General features: G+C 40.0%; 1 protein-coding gene and 1 non-coding gene across 2 annotated transcripts in view; one reads left to right on the top strand and one right to left on the bottom strand.

Annotated features, from left to right (window-relative positions):
- Positions 1 to 15,036, bottom strand: part of ERICH2 (glutamate rich 2) — a 31,726-nt gene extending 16,690 nt beyond the window's left edge. The window contains exons 1-3 of the mRNA XM_007183258.2: positions 14,723 to 15,036; positions 3,708 to 3,738; positions 3,451 to 3,499 (exon numbers count right to left, since the gene is read on the bottom strand). The gene's annotated coding sequence lies outside the window, so the exon portion shown is untranslated. The remainder of the gene's footprint in view (positions 1 to 3,450; positions 3,500 to 3,707; positions 3,739 to 14,722) is intronic.
- Positions 6,665 to 6,737, top strand: TRNAE-CUC (transfer RNA glutamic acid (anticodon CUC)). The gene has a single exon. It is a non-coding gene; the product is annotated as a tRNA-Glu (tRNA).
- Positions 15,037 to 17,282: the final 2,246 nt, after the last annotated feature.

Raw genomic sequence — 17,282 nt, 5'->3', positions numbered from 1 at the left:
AAGCATTGTCAAGTAGAGATGTTAAAATATGCATGCTTCAGAATCTATGAAATATGGTACTTATATATTCACTAAGTTATATCCCTAAAGAAGGGAATTTAGCTAGTCTAGTTCTGGATATTTGAATAACTTGAAATGCCTTTAATAACCTTAATGTCCTAACATGGAGGAAGCCAACATACTCAATGACCTGAAGATAAATAGGATATTACTATTTGAGAAGCAGCGAACATGCCATAAAAATACATATGAGAAGTGACCAAATCATCATTTTAACAGTAAAATGTGAATTCCTTTCCTGCTCACTTTCTGATATAAAGCCTATCTCATATACAGTCTCAAAGAAGCAGAGGACCAAACTCCAACCTGCTCTTCAACTATCATCTGTTGACTTCATTTGAGAAAGTGACATTATTTAAGATAACAATGCTTCTAACCATTTAACAAAAATAGATAACCAGTATACTCTAAAATATGTTTTCTTTAAATACAATTACAATTGAGGAAAGATTAAAATTTTTACTTTGGAAGATGGGAAGTATTTACTTTAGTATCTACTAAGGTTAAAGAGTTAGTCAAGTTAGATATCCCACTGGAACATATTTACACCAGAGGATGGATAACCTAGGTTTTAGAATTAATTAGTATGTTAAGCACACTAGGCATATTTATGAAATGTCCCCAAATTTCTATTGGAATTAATAATTTTTTAAAGTTTATATTTTAAACTTTGTTTTAAAATGATTTACATTTATCAAACATGAGGGACTTCCCTGGCAGTCCAGTGGTTAAAACTCCGCACTTCCACTGCAGGGGGCATGGGTTCGATCCCTGGTCAGGGAACTAAGATCTCTCATGCCGCGAGGTGCGGTCAAAACAAAAACAAAAACAAAACCCCAAAAAAACCATGAGCCTAAAAACAAAATTAATTAAAACTTACTTTTCTGAGACTGTCTTCGCTACATTTAGAGAGACTTGTGTTGGTGAGGTATAAAGTTTGCTTGCCAATGTTGGTCTGCATCTAAAGAGGCATTTACTTAAAGTGCAAAAATGGGAGTAAAAAATAATGTGTCATACATTTTAGAAAAGATAAAATATACGATTATGGAATAACCGATAGATGCAATTTTTTCAAACTGCAAGAGTTGAGTGCTGTGGGTTTGCTTTACCCATTTTCCCCTCACATCTTTATGTGTACTTGACAGCTTAATGAAAAACCAACAGATCAAAGGTCCAAGATCTATAACACTTTGTCCAGCATTAAAGACATACTTTACTTTTACTGCTGAAAATAGTTTGTTAATTAAGTGCCATTTTTTGGGTAGACAAAATCTTTGACAGACAGGATCCATGAGGAAAAACGGAAATGAGTTATTTGGGCTTTGTGTACAGAGAAGTTTGAAATTCCTGGTTTATAAAGTTCACACACTCCTTGTGGCTCGGATTAGAATGAAGAATCAATCAGAAGATTAAGGCAAAGAACTGGTGGGGAAAGAAAATTTCTAGTTTTCCCTAATCCAACCTGGATAGGACCTTTTGGGAAATTCCCCTTGCCTGTCAGACTATGGAGCCAGAAGGGGGGTGGAGAGTGGAATGTAAAGCTATACTGAGAAAATCCATCAACTCTGTAGGTCAGTCACACTGTTCCTCAAGTAAAGGTCCCCCATGATTTTCTGTTTTCCTACTTGATCTTTTTTTTCCAGGACTGGCTCTGTTTACCTTCACCTCTGGGTGGAGTACCTGAGGTGACAAAGCCATGCACCTGTGAAGCTTACTGGCTACCTACCTATCCCTCTCTCCCCCACTCCAAACAACAACCAAACCAAACCCAAACCTAAACTCTTCTCTGCAAGTGAAGGGAACATGATCATACTGCCCTTGCAAAAAGCAGTTTGATAAACAGATGCAATTATTAATGAGATCAAGAGAACAGGCGGTCACTCTGCTTTTCTATTTCGGCCCAGACTGCATTTGATTTACCCTCTGGGTTTTAACTACCTCAGGATGTGGGTTACCCCTTGCTCCAGTTCCAACACTGCTTATCACAGCCTATGAACATCGGGGTTCATAGACATGATAGAATTTATTTTCACTGATGACTACTAACTCCCATTAGTATTACTGAAAGTTATATCCTATTTCCCTCAAAGACTACTAAAATTTTTCTCAGATTTTTAATTTAAAGATATTCAACCATGTAATAGGATATATAATAAATAATTACATCCAGATTAATATACTTAATGGGGCATTTATTTTTTTCTGGTTGTCTATAACATTTAATCTGAAATAAGCACAGATTCTCTGTCATTGATCTGTAATACATTACCTTCTCTTTAGTATAAAAATACATCTTTAATATATAATTTACAACAAAAGTCAAGGTGGACCCTAATTTTAATTTTTAGCTTTGACAGTATGAAAACTGAAATATATGTTGCATAAGGTATAATTTTTCCCAGCCAATAATATTCAGAATAATTCAAAATAGTATCAATTTGAATAGAATCCCACTCGAATGGCACCTACCAATTTATCAATAATTGATCCCCATGAATGTGTTTTACAATCAAGTTTCAAAGTGTAATTTTTCATGGAATAAATAATTGAATTTTTTTCAGGGGAGAGGAGACGATCATAGCAGGAAGGGCTCTGATGAATTATCAGAATCAGTGCCTTGAACAAAGCAGGTACTTAATATTTAGCTACCAAATTGAAATTGGGCTATGATTCTTTTTTAATATCAATCTCTTCAACTAGTTGGGGTGATTATTTTCCTAATTGAGTAGTAATGGTTCTTCTCATAGTAAACAAAGAATCTGTTTGATTTTAAGGTAAGTATTCCTTTAAAATGATATTCTCAAAGAAGAGAGCAAGTATCAAAGTGAAACAGGAATGAGCGATGAAAGTTATATAAGTAAAATACAGAATACTTGGTGTTTAAGCATTTAAAAAGTAGGTTTGAATATTATCTATACCCCTACATTTTAATCAAAATTCAGTTTTCATTTTAAATGTCCTCTTATCTAAGTAACAATTGCTTTGACTGAAGCAAAAGCTAAGTGCTAATCCATGCATTTCTGGCCTTTCAAATTTAATTGGGTGACAAATGATTGCATTATCTAGTTCTAATTGCTTAAAAGGCATGTGATAGATCAGATGCACAACCAGAGACATCTTCTTACTCTAACGTTGCTTCATTTGGTTCAATCATCACTTTTTCCGAAAGAGAAGAAAAAAAATCAACCCAGTATTTTATCAGTAGTGATGTGCTTAATAGAAATTCCTGACTGGCAAATATTTAGGCATTGTTTGAGTGACAGACAGTATAATAAAGGATTTAATTGCTAAGTCTTTCAACCACACTCAACCATCCCTGTAGACTATCTTCTTAATATTTAGGACAAAAGGGTGGTCAAACATATTCTTTTTAAGTAATAAATCATTTACCCTTTGGATCAAACACTAGCAATCGGCCATTCTGTCCTTATTTTGGTGCCTAAAAGAGAAGCAGAAATAAAAACTAGCATTATCAGTATTATTTTAGTTTGAGGTATTTGAAATAATTTATTCATAACCTTTATATGAACATTTCTATTATCTAGGCTAAAATGTAATTTTATACTAAAGCCAGTTATTCCAAAACTATATAAACTGATGGTAAAATAGAACTAAAGCATCCTAAAAACTAGTATATATACTCTTACCTTTACAGCTTCTGTCTTGTCTAGATGATTCCTGCAAAAAACCAAAATATTTACTGCTTTAAACACTTGTATAAATTTAGAATATAAATAAAATAGAATGCAGAAGTCGGTCTCTCAGCAGGGTAGTAAGCATGTATTTTGGTTTTGTTTTTAGTAGCATTATTTTCATCCTAAGTGAAAAACATCATTCTTCTGGTTTATGAAATTAGATTTTTAAAAAGCCTAGAGAAATTAATGCTTCCCCTTTTCCCCGTTTCACCTTGGAGTTTACATAAAAAGAGCTATAGGAAACATTTTGCATGTTAGAAAAGTGATGTATTAAATTAGCCTCTAATTCTCTGTTACCTTTTTGGGTTTATGTAACTTGGACCCTAGATCTGGATCCAAATACAATACAGCAGGTTGAGGTGCCCCTTTCCTACTGAGCTGACCCCCAGAAACCATAAATTCAGTGTGGCGCATGTTTACAACACTGCTTTTGCCTCCCACTTTAACAAAGCAAAACAACACATAAACCAAACTACCTGCCACATTCCAGTTCATCCGTGTTATGAAAAACACCTTTACAGAGTGTATATTAGCCAGAACTAGAAGTTTTTCCATGATATTTCAAGATACCGTATTTTAAATATTATTTCAATAAATGCATTTAGAAATTAACCTTTGATTTTCTCCAAAGATGCATTTAAAAATATAATTCTTTTTTTTTTTAAAGGAATTCCTTTATTATTTTTATTATTTATTTATTTATTTATTTATTTTTGGCTGTGTTGGGTCTTCGTTTCTGTGCAAGGGCTTTCTCTAGTTGCGGCAAGCGGGGGCCACTCTTCATCGCGGTGCGCGGGCCTCTCACTATCGCGGCCTCTCTTGTTGCGGAGCACAAGCTCCAGATGCGCAGGCTCAGTAGTTGTGGCTCACGGGCCCAGTTGCTCCGTGGCATGTGGGATCTTCCCAGACCAGGGCTCGAACCCGTGTCCCCTGCATTAGCAGGCAGATTCTCAACCACTGCGCCACCAGGGAAGCCCTAAAAATATAATTCTTACCTTATAAGTTCCTTTATGAGTTTATTAATACTTACAATGTTTTCTCTTTGAATGTGTACCTTTTTAAAGTTAGTCTATATAGACTGATTTTCCTATAACTTAGCCCTTTATATACCTGGATAAATTTCATTCTAATTGTAAAGAGAAAAATAAACTTTTAAGGTTTTTTTTTTAATGTATGAGAGATGCCACACTTAAGTTTTTCATAAGTAATAATTCACTTGCCTCTCCTCCCCTAACACTTGTCCCCATATCCCAAGCCAGGCTTTAAAAATTATAAGTAGTAATACCTAGGGATTTCTGGAATATAAAATTCAGGACCAAAACTGTAGACAATAAAAGAGAAACTTCATTTATTTGCATTAAGTTTTTCTCTTTTTAAATGTGTCTCCCTCGGGCTTCCCTGGTGGTGCAGTGGTTGAGAATCTGCCTGCCGATGCAGGGGACATGGGTTCGAGCCCTGGTCTGGGAGGATCCCACATGCCGCGGAGCAACTAGGCCCGTGAGCCACAACTACTGAGCCTGCGCGTCTGGAGCCTGTGCTCCACAACAAGAGAGGCCGCGAGAGTGGGAGGCCCGCGCACCGCGATGAAGAGTGGCCCCCGCTCGCCGCAACTAGAGAAAGCCCTCGCACAGAAACGAAGACCCAACACAGCCAAAAATAAATATAAAAAATTAATTAATTAATTAATTAACTTTAAAAAAAAAGAATAAAAAAAAAAAGCTGATTCTTTAAAAAAAAAAAAAATGTGTCTCCCTCACACTGATTTGCACTCTGGAATAAAGCAGTAGTACACAAGCTTTTGCCTTAGCCTTTGTTTTCTGGGGAACCCTGCTCAAGCCAGAAATTATATATGTATTAATTTGATTATCCCTCTGAGAAGCTCACAGAGAGCTAAGGTCCATCAGAAAAGCAAGGCATCTTTTTGGGAAAAACAGCTGTAGAAGACCAAACTCTAGGATAAATAAAAGATTTTACTTCTGATTCTCTACAGCAGTGGAGCTCAGAAGCCGAAACAATGCAATAATGAACCAAATAAGATCTTAACAGAAGAAATCTAAGATGGCCTCTCCTGAGAGGTACTTACATACCACAGATGCCCACATTCTGTGGGTACCCATATGTCTGGGTCTCCCCTTTATATTTAGAGATTTCCTTTCCTTTCTAGCTCTAGGGTCTTTATGGATTGCTACATTCTACCCTTCACCTGGATGAAACATCAGTGCATAAAATTCTCCTCCCATTTTCACCTGGTAAAGAAAAACCTAGGATGAACAGATCCCAGCCCTTGATGGAAACCCAGTCTCTGCTAGGTCTAGCTTTATCATTACCTAGGAAATGTTCATTCAATCTCCTTTCATAAAATTGAATTCTTTGGGAGGCAGTACGGAGTAATACTCAAGAGCTGGGGCTCTTCAGAAATAAACCCACACACCTAAGGTAAATTAATCTACGACAAAGGAGGCAAGAATATATTATGGAGAAAAGACAGTCTCTTCAGCAAGTGGTGCTGGGAAAGCTGGAGAGCTGCATGTAAATCAATGACAATAGAACACTCCCTCACACCATATACAAAAATAAACTCAAACTGGTTTAAAGACCTAAATTTAAGACATGACAACAAAAACTCCTGAAAGAGAACATAGGCAAAATATTCTCGGACATAAATCATAGCAGTGTTTTCTAAGGTCAGTCTCCCAAGGCAAAAGAAATAAAAGCAAAAATAAACAAATTGGACCTAATCAAACTTAAAAGCTTTTGCACAGCAAAGGAAATCATAAACAAAACAAAAAGACAACCTATGGAATGGGAGAAAATATTTGCAAACAATGCAACTAACAAGGGATTAATTTCCAAAATATACGGCAGCTTGTACAACTCAATATTAAAAAAAAACCAAACAACCTGTGAATTCCCTGGTGGTCCAGTGGTTAGGACTCTGCACTCTCACTGCCGAGGGCCTGGGTTCGATCCCTGGTCGGGGAACTAAGATCCCACAATCTGTGAGGCATGGCCCAAAAACAAAAACAAAAACAAACAAACAACCCAATCCAAAAATGGGCAGAAGACCTAAATAGACATTTCTCCAAAGAAGACATACAGATGGCCAACGGGCACATGAAAAGATGCTCAGCATCGCTAATCATTAGAGAAATGCAAATCAAAACCACAAAGAGGTATCACCTCACACTGGTCAGAATGGCTATCATGAAAAAGTCTACAAATAATAAATGCTGGAGAGGGTGTGGAGAAAAGGGAACTCTCCTACACTGTTGGTGGGAATGTAAGTTGGTGCAGGCACTATGGAGAACAGTATGGAGGTTCCTTAAAAAAACTATAAATAGAGTTACCATATGATCCAGCAATCCCACTACTGGGCATGTATCCAGAGAAAACTCTAATTCAAAAAAGATACATGCACCTCAATGTTCACTGCAGCACTATTTACAGTAGCCAAGACATGGAAAGAACCTAAGTGTCCATCAAGAGATGAATGGATAAAGAAGATGTGGTATATATATATTACATATATATGTATATTTATGTATAATATATATATAACATATATATATAATATTCCATCATATATATATGATGGGATACTATTACTCAGCCATAAAAAAGAATGAAATAATGCCATTTGAAGCAACATGGATGGACCTAGAGATAATCATACTAAGTGAAGTCAGTCAGAGAAAGACAAACATCATATGATATCATTTATATGTGGAATCTAAAAACATGATATAAGTGAACTCATTTACAAAACAGAAACAGACTCACAGATACAGAAAACAAATTTATGGTTATCAAAGGGGAAAGTAGGGAAAGGAATAAATTAGGAGTTTGGGATTAGCAGATACAAACTACTATACATAAAATAGAAAAACAGTAAGATCCTACTCTATAGCATAGGGAACTACATTCAGTAACTTGTAATAAGCCATAATGGAAAAGAATATGAAAAAGATACATATATATACACATATATATATATTTGAATCACTTTGCTGTACACCAGAAACTAACACAACATTGTAAATCAACTATATTTCAATTAAAAAAAAAAAAAAAGAGCTGTGCTCTTGAGTAAAGACACTGGGTTCACGTCCCAGTTCTGCCACTTCCCATGTAAGCTTGGGTAAGTTAATTTCTGTAGGCCTCAGTTCCTCTGTCTGTAAATCAGGGATCACAATGGTGCCAACTTCATTGGATCCTTATAAGGACTAAATAGATTAAATAGGATGATCTGGGTAAAGAGTTTAGCACAGTGCCCGGCACATAGGAGGGACATGGTAGAAACAACTTGATGTTTTATCCAAACGAAAAACTGGGGCCCTATGGGGCTGATTAAGATTGCTTAGGGAAACAAAAAGGAGGCTTTACTGCGATTGAGACAAGCAGACTAGCTCTATGGACTTTTAATTAATTAATTAATCACATAAGCCCTAAAGTAATGATACTTGCTTAGAAAGATCACTGACTCCAGGGGAAAAGGAGAGTAATTGAGAACACAGGTAAAGTTAAAGCAGAGACTGATAATTGGTCAGAAAAAGGTACGGCCATTGCACAACTATGTATTTTTAAAATGAGTATTAATAGCAAAAAATCTCTCTGAAAGGAAATGTTTTCATAAAAGAAACTGATAATATTGGTTGACTGGGGAGGAAGTAGAGAGAGCTGCAGGACTGGGGTGGGAGGGAGTTTTTTTTACTTTACGTCCATTGTACCTTTAGAACTTCAAATAAAATAAATGTATTATCTATTAAAAAATACGATGTAAAATTTGCAACACCGTTTGTATCCACCTCTTTGTTTATCCACCTCTTACAGGCACATGAGCTGTTATGTTGGCCTTGTGCTACTTCAATTCTCTCCTCCACCCAGTGGTACCTGTTCAAATTGGAGTCATGGTTTCCAGAAAGAACAGTATGTAAGTGCACACCTTGTAGATTCATAACTACTGATTATGGTTAATGTTAACATCACAACATTCATTTAATCAGCACTTCGACTCTCTACCAAATACACCCTCTGCCTTTTGGAACATGGGCAGACTCTCCTGATGTCTTTCAACAATCCAGGTGGTAAAAGGAACAACACAGTTAGGTAACTCCTAACTTTCATGTAGTATTCAATGTCTATTTAAAACAAAACGTTTGATGAGCACCTACTATGTATCAGATAAGTCTGTGATAAGCTCTGGGCATACAAGAGAAGCTCAGAATTTTATAGGGGAAACAAAGTACTAACTTCCTATATATATGGGACAGACCAAGCTTCAAAGTAATATACCAAATGCTTCCCTCTAGGGGCTCCAGTGTAATTTTCCATACTGCTCAAACAGGATCAGTCAAATCCCTTCTTTTTTGAGCTCATGGACTGGAGATACCCAAGGAGAGTCAGAAGGCATTGGAGGCGGAATTGGAAAGATAGAGGGAGAGAGTCCAGTCAACAGAACTGTCCCTGAACAACCTTCAAGTTCCAGAATCCAGTTCTGAGGGCTATTCTCTGGGTTTGCTATATTCCGCCACGTATTGTAATTTCTACAAATATCCCTAGAATAAGGTATTGTCTGCCTATAGCTCATCCCCCCTTATGTGGTTGACAGATCCAGCCCCCCTGAACACAAGAGCAGTGCTGTCCTAGCACAGACCCATCATGGTAATTCACAAGCTAACACAGTGACTGAACCAAGGATTGAGCCTGTGATCCAAGCTGAGTTCACCACACCTTTTTCTGAGGCTTTTCCAAGTGGAACTGTCACAAAGGTAAGAGAATATGAGAGTAGAGCTTTCAACTGCCATGGTTCTAGGTTTCAGGAAGAAAGTGGCCTGAGTGAAGCAGAATATACAAAAGAATCAGAGATGAGAGGTGAAGAGATGAGGTAGAGAGGAGGACAGGGACGGAGGAGGGGTGGAGTGTGTGTTGAGGGCAGAGACAGACAGACACGGACACATTCCTGATGGTATTTGAGTTCCTGTTTCCAGATCAACCTCTGCCTTTACCATGGGCCAACTGATTTCTCTACTTGCCAAAACAAGCTGGAGTTTTGTCATCTGAAACCAAGAGACCTTGACTAATACAGCTCCTACTCCTTGAAACCAAAAGAAGCTAACATACCTGCTGTCATGTAATAAGAGCTACAACACTAGAATTAACATAGACCATGGGAGCACAGAGTGAGAAGTGATCAATTCTACCTGCAACGGGGCAAGATTGAGTCAGGCTTCACAATGAAGGTGGCATTTATTTAACCAAGTCAAGATCAAGTCAGTAGATGGGAAGAGTACTCCTGCCGTGTGTTAGAGAATGGCAGTAGATGTAGCCTGTCCTGGTGGTAAGTCATTCCACCACTCTGTAGTTATCTGTCTACATATTGCTTATGTGCATTTCCTTGATAGATCCTTTTCCTTTACCTGCTTCTTGTATGTGGGATCAAATTTTAAAAGTTATTGCCATGTGCTAAATACTTTAACCAGTAGGCAATGGAAAGCAAACCAGGCTCTGAATAACAATCATATGATTAGATCTATCTTAGAAAAGAAATTCTGTGGAGGGTAAACCCGAGAAAGAATGGGAGTTGGAGAGACCAGTTAAGAGGCTCTTACAACAGCCCAGAGCAGGGGATGGCAAACTATCACCTATGGGTCAAATATGACTCTCTGCCTACCTTTATAAATGAAACTTATGGGAACACAGAAATGCTCATTTGTTTGTACGTTGTCATGGGAGCTTTCAAGCTACAGTGGCAGACTTGAAAAGTTTCGACAAAGACTGTATGGCCTGCAAAGCCTAAAATACTTATTTTTTGGCCCTTTACAGAAAAAGTCTGCCAAACTCTAGTCTAGGGAGAAATGATGATGCACAAAGCCAGGAAGGTACACTTGGAACAAAAAGAGAGGTGAAACTGAGACTCAGTGGACATAGAAGCAAGGGAGAACAAAAGAGTTTGATGGTTCCAGCTTGGATGACCAGGATAAGGACCAGAAGAGGAGCACATTCTGGGGGATAATGAGTTTGTTTTCGGAAATTCTGAGTTGAAGGTGCCTGTAGGTCATCTGAAATCAAGTGTTCTATTGAAAAGAGAGTTAGAACTCAAGAGAAAAGATGATATATGGGATAGCTGTGAGAAAGTGGGGATGGATGGCATGGCCTATGTAGAATAAGAAAAGGCCAAGCATAGAATCCTGGTAGAGGAAAAGAATCCGTTAAGGAAATGCACATATACAATATGTGCATTTCCTTGCACAGAGAGGTGGAATGAATGCACCACCAGGCCAGAAGTTTCTGGAGAGCAGAAACTGGCTGTTACCCATGAGTGTGGGTGCTACACCACTTTAAAGGTACTCAGATATTCACTGATTGAATAAAACCATTGGAATGATACAAAGTAATTTAATTGGCTTTAGAATGCTCTTATAATTTAAAAAAAAGGCCCACAGAATTGGGAGGGATAATTCTAAGAAAAGAGCTATGGAAAAGCAGATATAGATTTATTTTAAGAAAAAAAGTACTGAAAGCCTTACATAGAAAGATGGGTAGTATTAATCAGAAGATGAGTGTATTTAGATATTAGATAAGTATAAAAATGTACATGACAAAATGATTTGAAAAGGCATAATTATGTGATTACATATGTTTGAAAAATTCTGTGTATTACGTAAATAAAAATGTACTTTGGGGTTCAGGTCACAGCAGGGTGGGGGGTCATCATGGGCTCATTTCTAAAAGAAAGGTCTTGCTTCTTAGCTTCTTAGCTGTGTGAGCCTGGACTCTTGGTTGCAAGTCACAGAAACCATGCTCAAGGTAGCTCAGGCACAAAACGGGAAGCCCTGGCTCATAGAATCCATGAGTTGAATACCCAAGCTGCGTGGAAGTCAGGACACAGTGGCTACAGCTGTGTTCAAGGAGAGGGTGGGGCTTAGGTGGGGGCTTTCCCTTGTTCACCTCCGCTTCTCCCCACCTGGGTCTCATTCTTCTCATTGCAGACAGATTTTCCATAAGTAATGCAAAACATGGCTCCCAGCAATTCTTAAGTTTTATGTGATACGGCTCTAGCTTTTAAGGAAAAATTGCCTCTCTCAACAACCAAAACCCCAGGGAAGAGGGGTTAGTTAGTTCAGCTAGTTTTTTTGGCTACAAAGAACAGATAAATTCAAGCCATTAAAAAAAAAAAAATCTCTAGTACCTAATGCACTAATGTCACACAAACTGGTGCTCAATAAATATCTGTTAAATGAATGGAACAGGAAGGAAGGCAACAAGAAAGCAAAGGGAAAAGAACACATTAAACTAGAGTTTTGCTGTCCAACATGGTAGCCACATGCCAAATGTGGCAACTGAGCACTTGAAACATGATTAGTTCAATTTGAGATATGCACACCAGATTATAAAGACTTGGTACCAAAAAAAGAATGTAAAACATCTCATATCCCCACTCTTCAGGTAAGTGTTCACTAACCAGCACCCAATAGGGCCAAATCCAAATATTTGGATTCTATAAAGCTTCAGAAAACTGATTTATAAAATGAGTTACCAATATTTAAAATTCAGATTTCACAAAATTCTCATTTTAGGTTTCTCTTGTAATACTGAAAGATATTTTTTTTTCATCTCACATGTGCAATTATTTTATCCTTTTGTGCTATTTGTTTTTATAAGCTACCTTTTATTCTAAGAGGCAAAGAATGATTTAATAAGTAGGCAGCTACATGCTCAGGCCCTGAAATTGTGGTGAGAAGGAGAGACAGAGATGATTAAGCACCATCCTCCATCCTAGAGGAGCTTAGTGGGGAAACATAATAGGACAGGCAGAGGGCAATATTTCATTGCATAGTCTCAAATGTGTATAAAATGGTTTCAGTGATCATCTATCAGTTACATTCATAATTAAAAATGACTATCTGTAAATTTTATATATTTCCTTTACAGCATAATATAGTGCAAGGAGCTCAGACTCTGGAGTCTGACTGCCTATGTTCAAATCCCAGCAAATTGTGTGATCTTGAGCATGTTCCTTAATCCCTCTATGATTCACTTTCCTCAAGTGTAAAATGAGGATAAAAATACGATAGGGACAGAGTGATTAAATAGGGACAGAGTGATTAAATAGTTAATCCCCCTAGGGGACTGCAAGTAAAGAAAAAAGTATGGGAGACCCCTGTAAGTTAATGATCACTCAAGAAGGCAGGTTTGCTTAGCAACAAAACCATGCAACAGAAGCATGAGACAAGCCCCAAAACAATAAAACAATAGTGGAATGAGACCCACATCCTGCCCAGTGAGTTCAGTAAGTTAATGATTCTTAGGACACACTCTTCTGCTTGCATAAAAAACAAACATATAAGGAAAAGGTGACATTATACTGAAACGAGATGATTTACCATATTTTAGTATATGTTACACCTTTTTGCTCATTTCCATTGCACCATGAGAGTCTCAGTTTGACCATGCAGGGATAAGAAAACTCCCCCGCCCAACGTGGAGGGTGAGCTGATGACGGAAACGTGATGTCTACTCAAGAATGAGGAAGAAGGGGCTCTCCCCCTCCCCCCACTTTTCCTTTGATTATAAAACCGTAGCTCACTTAGTTCTGGGCACAGCACCCTCTTGCCTGCCCTCCTGTAAGCCTCACAGGCGTCCTGTTCTAATAAATCACTTCTTATCTGTCACTTTGCCTCTTGCTAAATTCTTTCTTCCTGGAGACAAAGCACCAGAGCTCCTTGGAGCCCCCCCAAACGCCACCTAGTGGTTTCAATACTACCTGCCTTACAGAGTTACTGTGAGGGTTAATATAAATAGCTAATAATAAATAACAGTAGCACCTATCTCCTACTACAATGATAATCACTCCAACTCTTCCTCTTCCTATTACTATTGTTATTATTACCTACAGCCTAGCAAGGACAGTGCGGAAGCTGAACCCTGACTAAGGAAGTCCGTTCTAAGTGCACAATTGGGCCTGGCTTGGGCAATGAAGGGGGAGAAAATATTGAAGACTGAGCTCAAATGGTGGTGCTGAATGTGTGTGGTGGTGGGGTAGGAAGCTCTGGAATTCTGGAGTGGTGCAGTGGAATCCGACAAAGGTGTTGGAATTCAGCTCTGGTAAACTCTTAACACTTAAAGAGCAGTGCTACTGTTTTCCTGAGATTTAAAAAAACAAAACTTCAATTAGAAAAAAAAAAATTAACAAGGTGGACTTGGTGATCATTGTACTTGGTTTTTAGGAGAATGAAATAAATCAAAAGACATTTTCAGTGTCTTTTTCAGATTTATTTTTAAAAAGCAACTTCCAGGGGTCTCTTGGGGGTAATAACAGATTCCTCCAATTCACCTATGCCCTCTGGGAAGTCAGACGATAAATTTATAGTGATGCTATGTGTTAACTAAAATGCTATAGGGGCACTGTGTAGTTTGAGTAGTCAAAAGACCCCAGGATCTTGATTTTAGAAATCTCAAGTCAATTTCGTTATCTCACAGAAGGCTGAGACTAGACCTTAGAAGTGATCCGCTGTCCAAGCCCCTCATTTTACAGAAGATGAAAACAAGGCCAGGGGAGGTTAAATGATTTGTTCAAATTCCACAGAAATTTTTTATGGCAACTCGGACTAGGGAGTAATGACGTGTTAACTACAGACAGCTGAGTGCTCGCTCCTATTGGCCATTAAGAAGTTTCAAAAAAAAAAAAAAAGTAAGAAAAAACGGGGGGGGGTGGTGCCTGCGGGCAGAGGGAAGTAGCCGGAAGCCCTTGGATGGAACGTGGCTATTTTCATTGTTTTTTTTGGGGGGGGAGGTGGAGGAGTTGGCGCGTGCGACTCGGCAGGTCAGAGAATGGTGGTGTAGACACGTCTGTCAAAACTGCCCAGTTATCACACCCACCCAGACACAAATATCCCTTCCTCAGTGCCCGACTGCAGCCAGAGGAGAAAGCCAATTACGAGCTGCACCTCCGGCCGCGCGGATCCTACCTCCTCGCGCGCCGCCTCGGCTGCGTTGGAGCGCCAGAGCCTGAACCTGGAGTAGGCAGAGAAGTTTGCGGGCTCAGGCGCCGGGCTTGGGGGAGTCCGAGGTGAGGACTGGGTCAGGCTGCTCGCTGGGATGGGGAGAGGGCGACCGTGGTCGATGCGGCGCTTCTTACCCGCCTGTGGCCCTCTCACGCCGACCAGCTTTGAAGGGTTGACACAGAAAGCTAGCCCAGCTCCTGGTCTGCTCGGTGTTGGGAGCGAGGAGCCTTAGACGCCGCGTCGCCATGGAGACGAGACTGCGCGCGCCGGGGACTGGGAAGCTGCGGAGGGGCGAGGGGGAAGGGGCGGGGCGAGCCTGGGGCAGGGCTGAGGGGCGGGGCAGGGAGGGGGCGGAGCATGATCCGGGAGTCTAGGAAGGTACGCCCCCAGTGACCCGTGGCCTGTAGAGGTCGGCGGTTGGAGTCCCACCGCGCAGAGAATTGACTGCATACACCGTCGGACACACTGATTTGAGAGTCTGCATGTGCACCAGTTACTCTGAGAAGGGCAGAATGGAGGGGGATTGGAATTTCGTTGTCCATACCTGATCTTATTCATGGCGGGGAGAGGGGAAAAGGCAGGGCGGCCTCGTTAGTGTTTTAAACCTAACCTATGGAGAAAAAGATGTCTTGAGTTGGGAGAGAGGGTTGTCCGTGGATGTGGATGAACCGATGTCCCCTTCAGGACTTGTTCCCCCAACCTTAGGTCGCCCTGAAAAGATTATGGGTTTCCTGTAGGGCTCTGGACGCGTTTCCCCACAGATCAGATTCAAATGATTAGAACCAGGGACCCTCCTCTCCCACTAGCGGGGGATATGAAATTGACATTGGCCAATGGAAGGTTTTACTGCTTAAGTAAGTGGTTTGGTCACAGAAGAGGGTGGAGAGCATTTCTATAGAAAATTCTAATTGTCCCTCAAGCTTGGCTTCTAGGAAGGAATTGGTTTTCTCCACTTTGGATGCAGGGAGTCACCAGGGTCGATTTGTTGCTAGGCACCAAGGAAGCCCATTTTCTGGAATCAAATCTGGATGCGAATTTCACTAAATAGCTATATGAGGTATAATCGCTACTTAACCTCTTAGGTGCCCTCTGGGAATATGAACTTTGGTAGATGGTTGTCAGATTCAAATGACATAAAGTATATAAAGTTCTGCCATGTAGAGATGCTTTAAAAAATGGTAAATTTTATAATTATATTTTAATAAAATGGAACCAGGTGGACCATTTCAGGAACCAAGGGTATACGGAGATTCTGTTATTTTAAAATTCTCCTGGGATTTCCCTGGTGGCGCAGTGGTTAAAGAATCTGCCTGCCAGTGCAGGGGACATGGGTTTGATCCCTGGTCCGGCAGCGGAGCAACTGGGTCCCTGCGCCAAAACTGCTGAGCCCGCGCACCTACAGCCGGAGCTCCGCAACAAGAGAAGCTACCGCAATGAGAGGCCCGTGCACCGCAACAAAGAGTAGCCCCCTCTCGCGGCAACTAGAGAAAGCCTGCGCGCAGCAGCGAAGACCCAACGCAGCCAAAAATAAAATAAAGTAAATAAATTTTAAAAAATTTCTCGGGCTTCCCTGGTGGCGCAGTGGTTGAGAATCTGCCTGCCAATGCAGGGGACACGGGTTCGAGCCCTGGTCCGGGAGGATCCCACATGCCGCGGACCAACTGGGCCCGTGAGCCACAGCTACTGAGCCTGCGCGTCTGGAGCCTGTTCTCCGCAACAAGAGAGCCCGCGATAGTGAAAGGCCCGCGCACCGTGATGAAAGTGGCCCCCGCTCGCCGCAACTGGAGAAAGCCCTCGCACAGAAACGAAGACCCAACAGAGCCAAAAATAAATAAATAAATAAATAATTAAAAAAAAAATTTTCTCCTAATCATCTGTTCACATTCACTCTAAATCTCCTTGGAGCCCTGGATGGTAGGAAAGAGGCAAAGGGAAAAAGCCAGAATGGAAGTTTCAGCATGGATGTTTTTTAGAGCGCTCAGTGAAATCCTTGACAAATACATCCCTAGCTTGATAAGGACATAGCAAACTACTACCTCCTCTGTCATCGGAACACCCTTATATCTTAAGTTTGACTGAAGACTTTTTGTTCAATAAAGGCCAAGGAAAATTCATTATATTTCTTGATCAATACCTTTTAAAACATTAGTTTTGATGAATTTGCTTACTGTTGATAAATGGGTAATGTCTGACTGGCTATTCCCATTGTCCTGCTCCAAGGAAATGTAAGAACCCCCCAAATCTAACTGATTAAACTTCCTCTTCACCCCTCTTTCCTGCAACAGACGAGCTCAAGCCCATTTGTAGAATGCAGTGATTTCATTATTTATTTATTTATTTAATTTATTTTTGGCTGCATTGGGTCTTCGTTGCTGTGCGCGGGCTTTCTCTAGTTGCGGTGAGCAGGGGCTACTCTTCGTTGTGGTACGCGGGCTTCTCATTGCGGTGGCTTCTCTTGTTAAGGAGCACGGGCTCTAGGTTTGCAGGCTTCAGTAGTTGTGGCTCCCAGGCTCTAGAGCACAGG

The sequence above is a fragment of the Balaenoptera acutorostrata genome, chromosome 8 (genome assembly GCF_949987535.1).
Source record: "Balaenoptera acutorostrata chromosome 8, mBalAcu1.1, whole genome shotgun sequence".
NCBI classification, from domain to species: domain Eukaryota; kingdom Metazoa; phylum Chordata; class Mammalia; order Artiodactyla; family Balaenopteridae; genus Balaenoptera; species Balaenoptera acutorostrata.
This window is presented reverse-complemented; position numbering and strand designations above follow the sequence as displayed.